The 16,435-nt window shown below is 44.4% G+C and overlaps 1 protein-coding gene and 1 non-coding gene across 7 annotated transcripts in view; both read right to left on the bottom strand.

Moving 5' to 3' along the window:
* Window positions 1-16,435, bottom strand: part of LOC100015800 (actin-binding protein WASF3-like) — a 213,435-nt gene that overhangs the window by 185,946 nt on the left and 11,054 nt on the right. For 3 of the 6 annotated variants that reach the window (XM_056808937.1, XM_056808938.1, XM_056808939.1), the window contains exons 9-16: window positions 13,568-16,322; window positions 12,443-12,563; window positions 11,115-11,840; window positions 10,253-10,342; window positions 9,897-10,017; window positions 7,733-7,849; window positions 6,844-6,964; window positions 6,303-6,395 (exon numbers count right to left, since the gene is read on the bottom strand). The gene's annotated coding sequence lies outside the window, so the exon portion shown is untranslated. Of the gene's footprint in view, window positions 1-186; window positions 1,622-3,153; window positions 3,275-4,007; window positions 4,092-4,935; window positions 5,436-5,934; window positions 6,056-6,302; window positions 6,396-6,843; window positions 6,965-7,732; window positions 7,850-9,896; window positions 10,018-10,252; window positions 10,343-11,114; window positions 11,841-12,442; window positions 12,564-13,567; window positions 16,323-16,435 lie in introns of all 6 variants that reach the window. The other 3 variants (XM_056808936.1, XM_056808935.1, XM_056808934.1) reach the window with 2 other exon arrangements.
* LOC130456213 (small nucleolar RNA SNORA35) lies at window positions 9,736-9,867 on the bottom strand. Its single transcript, XR_008914806.1, has one exon. It is a non-coding gene; the product is annotated as a small nucleolar RNA SNORA35 (small nucleolar RNA).

Below are 16,435 nucleotides of genomic sequence, written 5' to 3'. Positions count from 1 at the left end.
CCTCTTCCCCCTCTTAACCAAAAAAACCTACGGCAGCATACCAGGTTCCCCTTTATGTGCTCTAGAATCCTAAGGGAGAGGGAAGTCCAGTCAGTTGGTGTAATGTCCAGACTCTTCCTTCTTCCCCATTAGATGGAAAAGGGACATTTGCAGTATTCTACCCAGCACCCCCTCCTTCCCACTCACCAAGTTGTTTCACTGATCCATTCCTCACTGGTAGTGACTCAGCTGTCCTTTCTACTTATTTTTCCATTTGAGAAGAGACTAGACCTAGGCCTGGTGATCAGAATTCATTAAGTACTGTCAAGTGTGGGCCCTCTCTCTCTGCCAATTCCTCTCTTCCTCTTCTGCTTCCCCTTACTCCTCCTCCTCTTCCCCTTCCACTTCCTACTCCTCCTCTTCCCCTTCCCCCTCCACTTCCTCTTCCTCTTCAACTTCCTCCTCCTCTTCCACCTCCACTCCCTCTCCCACTCCCTCTCTCTCTCCACTTCCTCTCTCTTTCCTCTATATATCCCTCATACTTTCTTCCTCCTAAATTCTCTCCCCCAGATGCCTTCCTCCTTTTCCTTCCCTCCCAATGCTCTTTCTTCATCTTCTTTCTATGGCTTTCTCTCCTTTTCTGCTTCCTCCAAATTTCTTTCTCCCTCATACTCTCTCCCTCCTAACTTCTCTCCCCTAAATGTCTTCCTCCTCCTTCCCTCCCAATGCTCTTTATTCATCTTCCCCACCACTCCAATACAAAGGTCTCCCACAATGTCACAAAAATGATAATTTACATGGGATAAAAAACTGATCATTGACAATCTCAGGGGTAAAAACTTCCTATATTAATTCTGATTTTAGCAGGAACTTTAATAAAGCCAAGAAGGGCAGATTAGCCTGTCATCACCTGTAAGTCAATGAAGCTCACTATGCTCACCCACCCTGTGTGACCAGTAGTTTCCATAACTACCTTTATGTGCTCTAGAATCCTGAGGGAGAGGGAAGTCCAGCCAATTGGTCTTTAATATCCAGACTCTTCCTTCTTCCCCATTTGAGGGAATATGGGCCATTAGCAGTATTCTATCCCAGCACCCGCTCTTGCCCACTCACCAAGGACTTTCACTGACCCATCCCTGGCTCACTGTTCAATTTCCTATTCATTTATTTATTACACTAACATGAGAGTACATAGAGACCTAATGACTTGAAGTCACTGAGTCCAATCTGATACTCTGTGTGTGTGTGTGTGTCTCACTCTCTGTCTCTGTCTGTCTCTCCTTTTCCTCCCAATTTCTTTCTCCCTCATACTCTTTTCCTCCCAAATTCTCTCCCCCAGACGTCTTCTTCCTCCTTCTCCTTCCCTCCCAATGCTCTTTCTTCATCTCCCCCCAACACTCCAATACCAAGGTCTCCAATAATTTCACAAAGACAGTAACTTGCATTGGACATAACACTGATATTTGATAATCACAGGGATGGAAATGTTCGATGGAAGATCGATTTTTAATAGAGACATACCTGAACAAAACCAGGGAGGGCCGGGATACTCTAGACTGACCTCTACTTAAAGAAGATGAAGATGCTCACCTTGCTTTGGAGATATGGATCTTTTACAACTCATTGGCTTTGTTCTTGATGGCTGGAAGAGGAATACATCAAGCCCACTAGCTTATAATGTCCAAACTCATCCCTCTTAGACAAAAAGGCCTACTGCAGTATTCCGGGTTCCCCTTTGTCATATCCCCAGAGATTTTCACTGCTCCATCCTTTGGTGACATCTTTCAAGTCTTCCATCAATTGGAGAATGTTGCTCTCCCAGGACTTGGGACTTGAATTCACTGTGTGCTTTCAGAATCTTTCTCTAGGTCTCTCTTTCTCTTTAATTCTCCCTCTCTTTCAGTGTCTCTGCTACCTCTTCTCGTCTCTTTTACCTCCTCCTCTCCTGCCTTCTATCTTCCTCCTTTCATTCTCCCTTCAACCCCCCATTCTCTCTCTCTCTCTCAACTTCTGCTATTCTCCCTCCCAAATGCAATAATTTGCCCAGATTATAACACTGAGCATTAATAATCACAAAGTGAATAGTGCAGTAGAATTTCTGATTTTAACAGGAACTTGAATAAAGCCTTGAAGGGCAGGTTAGTCTGTCTTGACCTGAACTCAATGAAGCTCACTATGCTCACCCACCCTGTGTGACCAGTAGTTTCCATAACTACCTTTATGTGCTCTAGAATCCTGAGGGACAGGGAAGTCCAGCCAATTGGCTTTCAATATTCAGAATCATCCTTCTTTCCATTTGAGGGAAAATGGATATTTGCAGTATTCTAACGCAGCACTTCCTTTCCTACTCATCAAATGACTTTACTGATCCATCCCACACTGGGAGTGACTCAGTTGTCCTTTCTACTCATTTTTTCAAATAGGTTCTTGATCTTCCTGTAAAAACCAGTTAAATTGTTGGTTGGCTACAGGAAGGGGGTTGGAGGAGGGGAGGGAAAGAACATGAATCACATGACCATCTATTAATTAAATGAAAAATTTCAAATCTACTTATTCTTTCATTAACCTGAACAGAGGCTTGACCTAGGCCTGGTGATAAGAATTCATTTGCACTGCCAATTGTAGGCCCTTTCTCTGCCTCTCACTTTCTTCCCCCTCCTCTTTCTCTCTGTATCTCACCCTGCCCCACTCAATCTCTCTCTCTTCTTCTCTCTCCCTCTCTATTTTTCTCCTCTGCCTCCCTCTTTCTTTCTCCCTCATACTCTCTTCCTCCTAACTTCTCTCCCCCAGATGTCTTCTTCCTCCTTCTCCTTCCCTCCCAGTGCTCTTTCTTCATCTCCCCCCAGCACTCCATTAAACAAGGTCTCCAACAATGACACAGAGAAAAGTAAATTGTCTAGGATATAACATTGATCATTGATGATCTCAGAAATGAAAAATTCCTGTAGAACAGCAGTTCTCAACCTCTCAATTTGTAGCAATGAGAATACATAATGCATATCAGGAATTTACATTCCGAATCAAAACTGTAGCAAAATTACAGTTTTGAAGTAGCCACCAAAATAATTTTTTGGTTTGGGGTCACTGCAACATGAGGAACTGTATGGCGGGGTCACGGCATTAGAAAGGTTGAGAACCACTGCTGTAGAAGGTCAAATTTCATTAGGGACATACCTAAAGGAAGCCAGGGAGGGCCAGGATACTCTGTTGTGACCTCTGATTAATGAAGGTATCTATGCTCAGCCTCCTTTTGGAATCGCTACCTTCTACAACTTGTTGAATGTGTTCTCTATTCCTAGAAGAGAAAGGAAACAAGCCCAATGACTGACTTTGTCCAGACTCGTCCCACTTCCCCTTTTAGCCAAAAACAGGCCTATTGCAGCATTCCAGGTTCCCCTTTCCAATATCTCCAATGTGTTTCACGTATCCAGCCTTTGCTGGCAGTGATTGTGGCTATACATCTTTCTAGACTTCTATTAATTCAAGAAGGTTGCTCATCCAGGACTCAGGACTTGAATTTACTGAGTCCTGCCAGAATCTTTCTCTGTGTTTCTCTATTCTTCTTAAATTCTCCCTCGCTTTCTCTTTCTGGTGCTACCTCCTCTCTGCTTTTATCTCCTCTCATCCCTTCTGTCTTCCTCCTTTCTTTCTCCCTTCAATCTCCCATTCTCTCTGTCTCTCTCCCCCTCTGCCATCCTCCCTCCCAAATGCAGTAATTTACCCAGATTAGAAAACTGAGTGTTAATAATCACAAGGAGAAAAGTTCATGTAGAAGGTCTGAGTTTAACAGAAACTTGAATGAAGCCAAGAAGGGCAGGTGAGCCTGTCATCAACTGTAAGTCAATGAAGCTCACGATGCTCACCCACCCTGTGTGACCAGTAGTTTCCATAACTACCTTCCTGTGCTCTAGAATTCTGAGGTTGAGTGCAGCCAATTGGTTTAATATCCAGACTCTTCCTTCTTCTTCCCCATATTAGAGAAACTGGCAATTTATAGTATTCGAATACACCACCCTTTTCCCACTCACCAAGGTCCACTTGGTGGGGATGGTCACTGATCCATCCCTCACTGGTAGTGCCATGGCTGCCCTTCTGCCTATTCTTGCAGTAACCTGAGAAGAGAGTTCACCCAAGTCTGGGGATTAGAAATCTCTGGTGCTCTCTCTTTGTCTCTCTCACCTCCTCCCTCAATCTCCCTCATAATATCTTCTCCCTCCACTGTCTTCCCCACTTTTCTTTCCTTCCAAATGATCTCTGTCCTGCCCCATCCCCATTACAAATGTTTCTGACAATGTCACAAAGACAGTAAGTTGTCTAAGATATATAACACTGATCATTTATAAACATAAGAATTAACTTCCTGTGGAAGAGAAGATGTTAATAGGGACCTGAAGGAAGCCAGAGAGGCCGAGATACTCTGGTCTGACCTCTCCTTAATGAGGATAACTATACTCAATCCTCCTTTGGCCCCTGGATCAAAGTCTCCCAGAATCCAAGTAGAAAAAAATTCAACCTCCCTGATTTATAATGACTCTACTCTTCCATCTTCTCCTTTCAGGAAAAATGGGCCCCTGAAAGGATTGTAGTGAAGGGTCCCCTTTCCCACACACCAAGGTCTTTCCCTGGTACATCCCTGGCTTGTAGTACCACCCAGGCTGCAGGTAGAATGAAATCTTCCTATTCTTTTATATATTACCCTGAGATGAGAGCTCATGGAGAACTAGTGGCTTGAATGCACTGGGTCCAATCTGACTCTCTCCCTCTCTCAGTCTCTCTCTGTCTCTATCTCTCTCCTATTCCTCCCAAAGCTCTTTCTTCATCTCCCCCCAACACTCCAATACCAAGGTCTCCTACAATGTCACATAGACAGTAAGTTGCATTGGGCATAACACTGATATTTGATAATCACAGGGATGAAAACTTTCAATGGAAGATCCATTTTTAACAGAGACATACCTGAAGGAAATCGGGGAAGGCCGGGATACTCTGATCTGACCTCTGCTTAAAGAAGATGAAGATGCTCACCCTCCTTTTGAGATATGGATCACATACAACTCATTGGCTTTGTTCTTGATTGCTGGAAGAGAAACAAATCAAGGCCCTGCCTAATAATGTCCAGACTCATCCCTCTTCCCCCTCTTAACCAAAAAGGCCTACTGCAGCATACCAGGTTCCCCTTTATGTACTACCTTTATGTGCTCTAGAATCCTAAGGGAGAGGGACGTCCAATCAATTCGTTTAATGTCCAGACTCTTCCTTCTACCGTCTAGCCAATTGGTGTAATATGCAGACTCTTCCTTCTTCCCCATTTGAGGGAAGAAGGAACATTTGCAGTATTGTAGCCCAGCACCCCCATTCCCACTCACCAAGTTGTTTCATTGATCTGTTCCTCACTGGTAGTGACTCAGCTGTCCTTTCTACTTATTTTTTCATTTGAGAAGAGACTAGACCTAGGCCTAGTGATAAGAATTTATTAAGTACTGTCAACTGTGGGCCCTCTCTCTCTGCCAATCCCTCTCTTCCTCTTCCTCTTCCTCTTCCTCCTTCTCCTCTTCCCCGTCCATTTCCTACTCCACCTCTTCCCCTTCTCCTTCCCCTTTTCCCCCTCCACTTCCTCTTCCTATTCCACTCCCTCCTCCTCCCTCCACTTCCTCTCCTCCTTCCTCTCTTCTCCCTCCCCCCTCCCTTTCTCTCTCCACTTCCTCTCTCTTTCCTCTATTTATCCCTCATACCCTTTTATCCCTCATACCCTCTTCCTCCTAAATTCTCTACCCCAGATGCCTTCCTACTTCTCCTTCCCTCCCAATGCTCTTTCTTCATCCCCCCAACACTCCAATACCAAGGTCTCCTACAATGTCACATAGACAGTAAGTTGCATTGGACATAACACTGATATTTGATAATCACAGGGATGAAAACTTTCAATAGAAGATCCATTTTTTAACAGAGACATACCTGAAGGAAAGCAGGGAAGGCCGGGATACTCTGATCTGACCTCTGCTTAAAGAAGATGAAGATGCTCACCCTCCATTTGAGATATGGATCATATACAACTCATTGGCTTTGTTCTTGATTGCTGAAAGAGAAACAAATAAAGCCCTTGGCTTATAATGTCCAGACTCATCCCTCTTCCCCCTCTTAACCAAAAAGGCCTACTGCAGCATACCAGGTTCCCCTTTACGTACTATCTTTATGTGCTCTAGAATCCTAAGGGAGAGGAACGTCCAATCAATTGGTTTAATGTCCAGACTCTTCCTTCTTCCCCATTTGAGGGAAAAGGGATATTTACAGTATTCTAGCCCAGTACACCCATTCCTACTCACCAAGTTGTTTCATTACTGATCCATTCCTCACTGGTAGTGACTCAGCTGTCCTTTCTACTTATTTTTTCATTTGAGAAGAGACTAGACCTAGGTCTGGTGATAAGAATTTATTAAGTACTGTCAAGAGTGGGCCCTCTCTCTCTGCCAATCCCTCTCTTCCTCTTCCTCCTTCTCCTCTTCCCCGTCCATTTCCTACTCCACCTCTTCCCCTTCTCCTTTCCCTTTTCCCCCTCCACTTCCTCTTCCTATTCCACTCCCTCCTCATCCCTCCCTCCACTTCCTCTCCTACTCCCTCTCTTCTCCCTTCCTCCCTCTCTCTCTCCACTTCCTCTCTCTTTCCTCTATTTATCCCTCATACCCTCTTCCTCCTAAATTCTCTCCCCCAAATGCCTTCCTCCTTCCCCTTCCCTCCAACACTCCAATACCAAGGTCTCCTACAATGACACATAGACAGTAAGTTGCATTGGACATAACACTGATACTTGATAATCACAGGGATGAAAACGTTCAATGGAAGATAGATTTTTTAATAGAGACATACCTGAAGGAAACCAGGGAGGGCCGGGATACTCTGGTCTGACATCTGATTAAGGAAGATGAAGATGCTCACCCTCCTGTTGAGATATGGATCCTATACAACTCGTAGGCTATGTTCTTGATTCCTGGAAGAGAAACAAATCAAGCCCCTGGCTTATAAAGTCTAGACTCATCCCTCTTCCCCTTCTTAACCAAAAAGGCCTACAGCAGCATACCAGGTTCCCCTTTATGTACTACCTTTATGTGCTCTAGAATCCTAAAGGAGAGAGAATCCAGCCAATTGGTGTAATGTCCTGACTCATCCCCCTTCCCTCTCTTAACCAAAAAAAGTATGGCCGCATACCAGGTTCCCCTTTATGTACTACCTTTATATGCTCTAGAATCCTAAAGGTGATGGAAGTCCAGTCAGTTGATTTAATGTCCAGATTCTTCCTTCTTCCCCATTTCAGTGAAAATGGCCATTTGCAGTATTCCACCCAGCACCCCCTCCTTCCCACTCACCAAGTTGTTTCACTGATCCATTCCTCACTTGTAGCGACTCAGTTGACCTTTCTACCTATTTTTTCATTTGAGAAGATACTATACCTAGGCCTGGTGATCATTAATTTCATTAAATACTGTCCAGAGTGTGCCCTCTCTCTCTCTCGTCTCTCTCTCTCTCTCTCTCTCTCTCTCTCTCTCTCCCCACTTCCTCTCTCTTTCTTTCTTCCTCATGTTCTCTCTTCCTTGTAATATCTCCCCCCCAAGATGTATTCCTCCTTTTCTCCTTTTCTCCTAATGCTCTTTCTTCATCTCCCACCACCAGGCAAATATCAATATTTGAGAGACAATGTCACAAAGACAGAAAATGGTCATTTGCTGTATTCCTGCCCAGCACCTCTTTTCCTACTCACCAAGTGGTTTCACTCATCCATCACTCACTGATAGTGACTCAGTTGTCCTTTCTACTCATTCCTTCAAATACGTCTTGATGAATGACACTTGTAAAATCCAGTTCAATTGCTTATTGGCTAAAGGATGGGCATGAGAGGAGGGGAGGGAAAGAGCATAAATAACATGGCAATGTAAAAATATTCTAAATTTATTAATTGATTGAAAAATTTCAAATCTACTTGTTCTTTCATTGACATAAGAAGAAACTTGACATAGGTCTGCTGACAAGAATTCAATGAGTATTGCCAAGTGTGCGTCCTCTCTGTCTCTCTGCCTCTCCTCTTCCTCTTCATCTCCATCTCTCATTCTCTCCTTTTTTCTCTTTTTCACTCTGTCTTCTCTTTCTCCCTCTTCTTTTCTCCCTCATACTCTCTTCCTCCTACTTTCTTCCCCCAGATATTTTCCTCCTTCTCATTCTTTCCTTATGCTTTCTTCATCTCTCCCCACCATTCCAATGCCAAGGTCTCCTACAATGTCACAAAGACAGTAAGTTGCATAGTATATAACACTGATAATCACAGGGATGAAAACTTTCTGAAGAAACTCTGATTTTAGCAGGAACTTGAATGAAGGCAAGAAGGGCAGGTTAGCCTGTCATCACCTGTAAGTCAATGAAGCTCACTATGCTCACCCACCCTGTGTGACCAGTAGATTCCATAACTACCTTCATGTGCTCTAGAATCCTGAAGGACAGGGAAGTCCAGCCAATTGGCTTTCAATATTCAGAATCATCCTTCTTCCCCATTTGAGGGAAAATGGATATTTGCAGTATTCTAACACAGCACTTCCTTTCCTACTCATCAAGTGACTTCACTGATCCATCCCTCACTGGCAGAGACTCGGTTGTCCTTTCTACACATTCTTTCAAATAGGTCTTGATCAATGCTTGATCAATGACACCTGTAAAACCCAGTGACATTACTGGTTGGCTACAGGAAGGGGGTTGGAGGAGGGGAGGGAAAGAACATGAATCACATGACCATGGAAAGATATTCTACATCTATTAATTAAATGAAAAATTTCAAATCTACTTATTCTTTCATTAACCTGAACAGAGGCTTGACCTAGGCCTGGTGATAAGAATTCATTTACACTGCCAATTTGTGGGCGGTTTCTCTGCCTCCCACTTTTTTCCCCCTCCTCTTTCTCTCTGTATCTCTCCCTGCCCCACTCGATCTCTCTCTCTTCTCTCTCCCTCTCTCTGTTTTACTCCTCTGCCTCCCTCTTTCTTTCTCCCTCATACTCTCTTCACAGGCATGCTTCTAGTTGTAAAAGGCACATAGACCTCATAGAGTCCAATTTGGGACAAGACAGCAACAGGACATGCAGTTGGATGAATGGAAGGATCAGAGAAGATACTAATGGGGTTGCTATTCATAGCAGCCTGGCAAAAGGAAAGGAGGAAGGTTGTCTGAAGGACCAGATGTTCAAAAAATGGATAAGGAGACTCTGGAGAAGGGGGCCACAGGGCAGGCCGGCCGGCCCGCCAATGTGGGGAGAGACATCATAGGGACCCTCCTAGTTAGGAGATTTAAATCCAGGAGAAGGAAAGGGAGGCAGACTGAAGTAAACTTCCGTTTTCTGGGCTTCTGTACTAGTATCATCTGAGCACATGCCTGAGGGCCCTCCTATTGAAGTAATAGGTGGGTGGGAGGAGGCCAGGAGAGAACACCTAGAGGTAGCTAAAGCCCACTACATCCACACAGCCCTTGTCACACAAAGTAGTCTGTGGCCTCAAGAGCAGACATGCTCTGATCACTGTCAATGGGACACTTTGGGAGTTTTTAGCTTCCAGGAGGTGGAGGAAAGAGAGCAGTGGTTAGCAAAATGCCTGGAGCATTATCTTCCTTCACTGGCCATTAGCATACAGGGGCAGGGGCATGCCACTTGTGGGCTGGGGTCGGGGTTCTTCATCCAAAGGGCGAGCTAGCTTTTTTATTGAAGTGCCTGCCCCATGCTGGCCAGATGTACCCCAGTTCAAAAGGGGCAGCCTACAGGGCAGGCCTGGCCCTTCTGTAAAGAGGGGAGTTACTCTTGCACTGTGATGAGGCCCAGCTGGCCACAGGGAGGGCCAGTGGGTCACTTAACAGTGCTGTGGAAGATCGATTTTTAACAGAGACATACCTGAAGGAAACCAGGGAGGGCTGGGATACTCTGGTCTGGCCTGGGCTTAAGGAAGATGAAGATGCTCATCCTCCTGTTGAGATATCGATCCTATACAACTTGTAGGCCGTGTTCTTGATTCCTGGAAGAGAAACAAATCAAGCCCCTGGCTAATAATGTCCAGACTCATCCCTCTTCCCCCTCTTAACCAAAAAAACCTACGGCAGCATACCAGGTTCCCCTTTATGTGCTCTAGAATCCTAAGGGAGAGGGAAGTCCAGTCAGTTGGTGTAATGTCCAGACTCTTCCTTCTTCCCCATTAGATGGAAAAGGGACATTTGCAGTATTCTACCCAGCACCCCCTCCTTCCCACTCACCAAGTTGTTTCACTGATCCATTCCTCACTGGTAGCGACTCAGTTGTCCTTTCTACTTATTTTTTCATTTGAGAAGAGACTAGACCTAGGCCTGGTGATCAGAATTCATTAAGTACTGTCAAGTGTGGGCCTTCTCTCTCTGCCAATTCCTCTCTTCCTCTTCTGCTTCCCCTTACTCCTCCCTCCTCTTCCCCCTCCACTTCCTCCTCTTCCCCTTCCCCCTCTACTTCCACTTCCACTCCCTCTCCCACTCCCCCCTCCACTTCCTCTCTCTTTCCTCTATATATCCCTCATACTTTCTTCCTCCTAAATTCTCTCCCCCAGATGCCTTCCTCCTTTTCCTTCCCTCCCAATGCTCTTTCTTCATCTTCTTTCTATGGCTTTCTCTCCTTTTCTGCTTCCTCCAAATTTCTTTCTCCCTCATACTCTCTCCCTCCTAACTTCTCTCCCCTAAATGTCTTCCTCCTCCTTCCCTCCCAATGCTCTTTATTCATCTTCCCCACCACTCCAATACAAAGGTCTCCCACAATGTCACAAAAATGAAAATTTACATGGGATAAAAAACTGATCATTGACAATCTCAGGGGTAAAAACTTCCTATATTAATTCTGATTTTAGCAGGAACTTGAATAAAGCCAAGAAGGGCAGGTTAGCCTGTCATCACCTGTAATCAATGAAGCTCACTATGCTCACCCACCCTGTGTGACCAGTAGTTTCCATAACTACCTTCATAAGCTCTAGAATCCTGAGGGAGAGGGAAGTCCAGCCAACTGGCTTTTAATATCCAGATCCTTCCTTCTTCCCCATTTGAGGGAAAATGGCCATTTGCAGTATTCTAGCCCAGCACCTCCTTTCCTACTCACCAAGTGGCATCACTGTTCCATCCCTCACTAACAGTGACTCAGTTGTCCTTTCTACTCTTCTTTCAAAAAGGTCTTCATCAGTGACAACTGTAAAACCCAGTAAAATTGCTTATTGGCTATAGGAGGGGGGGAAGTTATGATAGAAAGAACATGAATCATGTGACCATGGAAAAATATTCTAAATGAATTAAGTAAATAAATTATATCAAATCTACTTATTCTTTCATTAAGCAGAGAAGAATCTTGACCTAGTCCTGCTGATAAGCTTCATTTACACTGCCAATTGTGAGCCCTTCCTCTGACTCTCACTTTTTCCTCCTCCTCTTTCTCTCTGTCTCTCCCCCCCCCCCATTGGAACTCTCTTCTTTTCTCTCCTTCTCTCTGGTTTTCTCCTCTTCCTCCCTCTTTCTTTCTCCCTCATACTGTCTTCCTCCTAACTTCTCTCCCCCAAGTTTCTTCCTCCTTCTCCTTCCCTCCCAATGCTTTTTCTTCAGCTCACCAATAACCAATGTCTACAACAATGACACAAAGGCAGTAACTTGCCTGGGATATAACACTGATCATTGATAATCACAGGGATGAAAAGTTCCTGTAGAAGGTCGATTTTTAATAGGGACATACCTGAAGGAAGTCAGGGAGGGCCGGAATACTCTGGTCTATCCTCTCCTTAATGAGGATACCTATACTCACCCCCCTTTGGCCACTGGATCAATGTGTCCCAGAATCCTAATTTAAAAAAATCAAACCCCCCTGATTTATAATGACTCTACTCTTCCATCATCTCCTTTCAGGAAAAATAGGCCATGGGAAGGATTGTAGTGAAGGGTCCCCTTTCCCACACACCAAGGTCTTTCCCTGGTACATCCCTGGCTTGTAGTACCACCCATGCTGTATGTAGTAGAATGAAATCTTCATGTTCTTTTATATATTACCCTGAGATGAGAGCTCAGGGAGACCTAATGACTTGAATTTACTGAGTCCAATCTGATTCTCTCTCTCTCTCTCTCTCTCTCTCTCTCTCTCTCTCTCTCTCTCTCTCTCTCTCTCTCTCTCTCTCTCTCTCTCTCTCTCTCTCTCTCTCTCTCTTCCCTTTTCCTCCCAATTTCTTTCTCCCTCATACTCTATTCCTCCTAACTTCTCTCCCCCAGATGCCTTCCTCCTTTTCCATCCCTCCCAATGTTCTTTCTTCATCTCCCCCAAACACTCCAATACCAAAGGCTCCTATAATTTCACATAGACAGTAAATTGCATTGAATATAACACTGATATTTGATAATCACAGGGATGAAAACTTTCAATGGAAGATCGATTTTTTAATACAGATATACCTGATAGAAAACAGGAAGAGCTGGGATACTCTGGTCTGGCCTGGGCTTAACGAAGATGAAGATGCTCATCCTCCTTTTGAGATTTGGATCCTTTACAACTCGTAGGCTGTGTTCTTGATTCCTGGAAGAGAAATAAATCAAGCCCCTGGCTAATAATGTCCAGACTCATCCCTCTTCCCTCTCTTAACCAAAAAGGCCTACTGCAGCATACCAGGTTCCCCATTTTATACTACCTTTATGTGCTCTAGAATCCAAAGGGAGAGGGAAGTTGAGCCAATTGGTTTAATGTCCAGATCCTTCCTTCTTTCCCATTTGAGGGAAAATGGCCATTTGCAGTATTCTAGCCCAGTACACCCATTCCCACTCACCAAGTTGTTTCACTGATTCATTCCTCACTGGTAGAGACTCAGTTATCCTTTCTACTTATTTTTTCATTCAAGAAGAAACTAGTCCTAGGCTTGGTGATCAGAATTCATTACGTACTGTCAACTGTGGGCCCTCTCTCTCCCTCTTCCCCTTACAATTGTTCTTCGTCCTCCTCCTCTTCCTCTTCCCCTTCCACTTCCTCTTCCCCTTCCAATTCCTCCTCCTCTTCCACTTCCTCTCCCTCTCCTATTCCCTCTCTTCTCCCTCTCATCCCTCCCTCTCTCTCTCTCTAGACTTCCTCTCTCTTTTTTCCTCATACTCTCTCTTCTTTATATCTCTCCCCCAGATGTCTTCCTCCTTTTTTCCTTCCTTCCCAATGCTCTTTCATCATCTCCCACCACCGGGCAAATGCCAATGTCTCTGATAATGTCACAAAGACAGTAAGTTGCATAGGATATAACAATGATCACTGATATTCAGAGGGTGAAAACTTCCTATTGAAATTGATTTTAGCAGGACCTTGAATGAAGCCAAGACGGGCAGAGCTAGTCTGTCCTAACCTGTAATCTATGAAGCTCACTATGCTCACCCACCCTGTGTGACCAGTAGTTTCCATAACTACCATCCTGTGCTCTAGAATGCTGAGGGAGAGGGAAGTCCAGCCAATTGGCTTTTAATATCCAGACTCTTCCTTCTTCCCCATTTGAAAGAAAATGGCCATTTGCAATATTGCAGCCCAGCAACCCTGTTTTCACTCACCAAGTGACTTCACTGATCCATCCCCTCACTGGCATCGACTAGGTTGTCCTTCCTACTTATTCTTTCAAATAGTTCTTGATCAATGACACTTGTAAAATCCAGTGGAATTACTGGTTGACTACAGAAAGGGGGTGGGAGGAGGCAAGGGGAAAGAACATGAATCATATGACCATGGAAAAATGTACTAAATGTATTAAGTAAATAAATTATTTCAAATCTACTTATTCTTTCATTAACCAGAGAAGAGGCTTGACCTATGCCTGGTGATAAGAATTCACTTACTACTGCCAACTGTGGGCCCTTTCTCTGCCTCTCACTTTCTTCCCCCTCCTCTTTCTCTCTGTCTCTCTCCCTGCCCCACTCGATCTCTCTCTCTTCTTCTCTCTCCCTCTCTCTGTTTTTCTCCTCTGCCTCCCTCTTTCTTTCTCCCTCATACTCTCTTCCTCCTAACTTCTCTCCCCCCCAGTTTCTCCCCCTTCTCCTTCCCTCCCAATGTGCTTTATTCATCTCCCCCCAGCACTCCATTAACCAATGTCCCCAACGATGACACAGAGACAGTAAGTTGTCTAGGATATAACACTGATCATTGATGATCTCAGAGATGAAAAATTCCTGTAGAAGATCAGATTTTAATACAGAACTGAAAGAAGCCAGGGAGGGCCAGGATACTCTGGTCTGACCTCAGCTTATTGATGATAATGATGCATACACCCCTCCTTTTGGAATCTCTACCTTTTAGAACTTGTCGAATGTGTTTCTTCATTCCTAGAAGAGAAACAATTCAAGCCCACTGGCATATAATGTCCAGACTCATCCCTCTTCCTCCCTCTTAGACAAAAAGGCCTACTAAAGCATTCTGGGTTCTCCTTTGTCATATCCCCAACAGAGTTTCACTGCTCCATCCTTTGGTGGCATCTTTCTAGTCTTCCATCAATTTGAGAAGGTTACTCACCTGGGACTTGGGACTTGAGACTTGAATCCACTGAGTGCTGTCAGAATCTTTCTCTGCATGTCTCTCTTTCTCTTGAATTCTCCCTCTCCTTCAGTGTCTCTGCTATCTCCTCTCTGCCCTTTTACCTCCTCCCCTCCCTTCTGTCTTCCTCCTTCTTTGTCCCTTCAAACCCCCATTCTCTGTCTGTCTCTCTCCCCCTCTCCTATCCTCCCCCCCAAATACAGTAATTTGCCCAGATTTTAACAAAATATTAATAAATAATCACAAGGTATTCACCTTGTTCATATAGAAGTTCTGATTTTAGCAGGAATGTGTATGAATCCATGAAGGGCAGCTTAGTCTGTCATGACCTACTCAATGAAGCTCACTATGCTCACCCACTCTTTGTGACCAGTAGTTTCCATAACTACCTTCATGAGCTCTAGAATCCTGAGGGAGAGGGAAGTCCAGCCAATTGGTTAAAATCCAAACTCTTCCTTCTTCTTCCCCATATTAGAGAAACTGGCAATTTACAGTATTCAAATACACCACCCTTTTCCCACTCATCAAGGTCTTTCACTGATCCATCCCTCACGGGTAGTGCAATGGCTGTCCTTTCTGCCTATTCTTGCAGTAACCTGAGAAGAGTTCACCCAAGTCAGGTGATGAGAAATCACTGGTGCTCTCTCTTTGTCTCTCTGGCATCCTCCCTCAATCTCCCTCTTAATATCTTCTCCCTCCACTGCCTTACACACTTTTCCTTCCTTCCCAATGATCTCTGTCCTGCCCCATCCCCATTACAAATGTCTCTGACAATGTCACAAAGACAGTAAGTTGGCTAGGATATAACACTGATCATTGATGATAAACACAGGGATTAACATCCTATGGAAGAGCAGATGTTAATAGGGACCTGAAGGAAGCCAGACAAGCCTGAGATAATGTGGTCTGACCTCTCCTTAATGAAGATAACTATGCTCACCCTCCTTTGGCCACTGGATCAATGTGTCCCAGAATCCTCTTAGGAAAAAAAGCAACTTCCCTGATTTATAATGACTCTACTCTTCCATCTTCTCCTTTCAGGAAAAATAGGCCACTGAAAGAATTGTAGTGGAGGGCCCCCTTTCCCACACACCAAGGGCTTTCCCTGGTCCATCCCTGGCTGGTAGTGCCTGCCAGGCTGTAGGTAGTAGAATGAAATCTTCCTATTCTTTTATATATTACCCTGAGATGAGACCTCATGGGGACCTAGTGGCTTGAATTCACTGAGTACAATCTGATTCTCTCTCTCTCTCTCTGTATCTCTCTCTCTCTCTCTGTATCTCTCTCTCTCTCTGTATCTCTCTCTCTCTCCCTCTCTCTGTCCTCTCTCTCTCTCTCTCTCTCTCTCTCTCTCTCTCTCTCTCTCTCTCTCTCTCTCTCTCTCTCTCTCTCTCTCTCTCTCTGTCTCTCTGTCTCTCTCTCTCCTCTTCATCCCAATTTCTTTCTCCCTCATACTCTATTCCACCTAAATTCTCTCCCTAGATATCTTCTTCCTCCTCCTTCCCTCCCAAAGCTCTTTTTTCATCTCCCCTCAACACTCCAATACCAAGGTCTCCTATAATTTCACAAAGAGAATGATTTGCATGGGACATAACACTGATATTTGATAATCACAGGGATGAAAACTTTCAATGGAAGATCAATTTTTAATAGAGACATACTTGAAGGAAGCCAGGGAGGGCTAGGATACTCTGATCTGACCTCTGCTTAAAGGAGATGAAGATGCTCACCCTCCTTTTGAGATATGGATCATTTACAACTCATTGGCTTTGTTCTTGATTCCTGGAAGAGAAATAAATCAAGCAGCACATTGGCTTATAAAGTTCAGAAACATCCCTCTTCCCCCTCTTAGCAAAAAAGCCTATTGCAGCAATCTAGGTTCCCCTTTATGTACT

This window comes from Monodelphis domestica, chromosome X (genome assembly GCF_027887165.1).
Source record: "Monodelphis domestica isolate mMonDom1 chromosome X, mMonDom1.pri, whole genome shotgun sequence".
Lineage (NCBI taxonomy): Eukaryota > Metazoa > Chordata > Mammalia > Didelphimorphia > Didelphidae > Monodelphis > Monodelphis domestica.
This window is presented reverse-complemented; position numbering and strand designations above follow the sequence as displayed.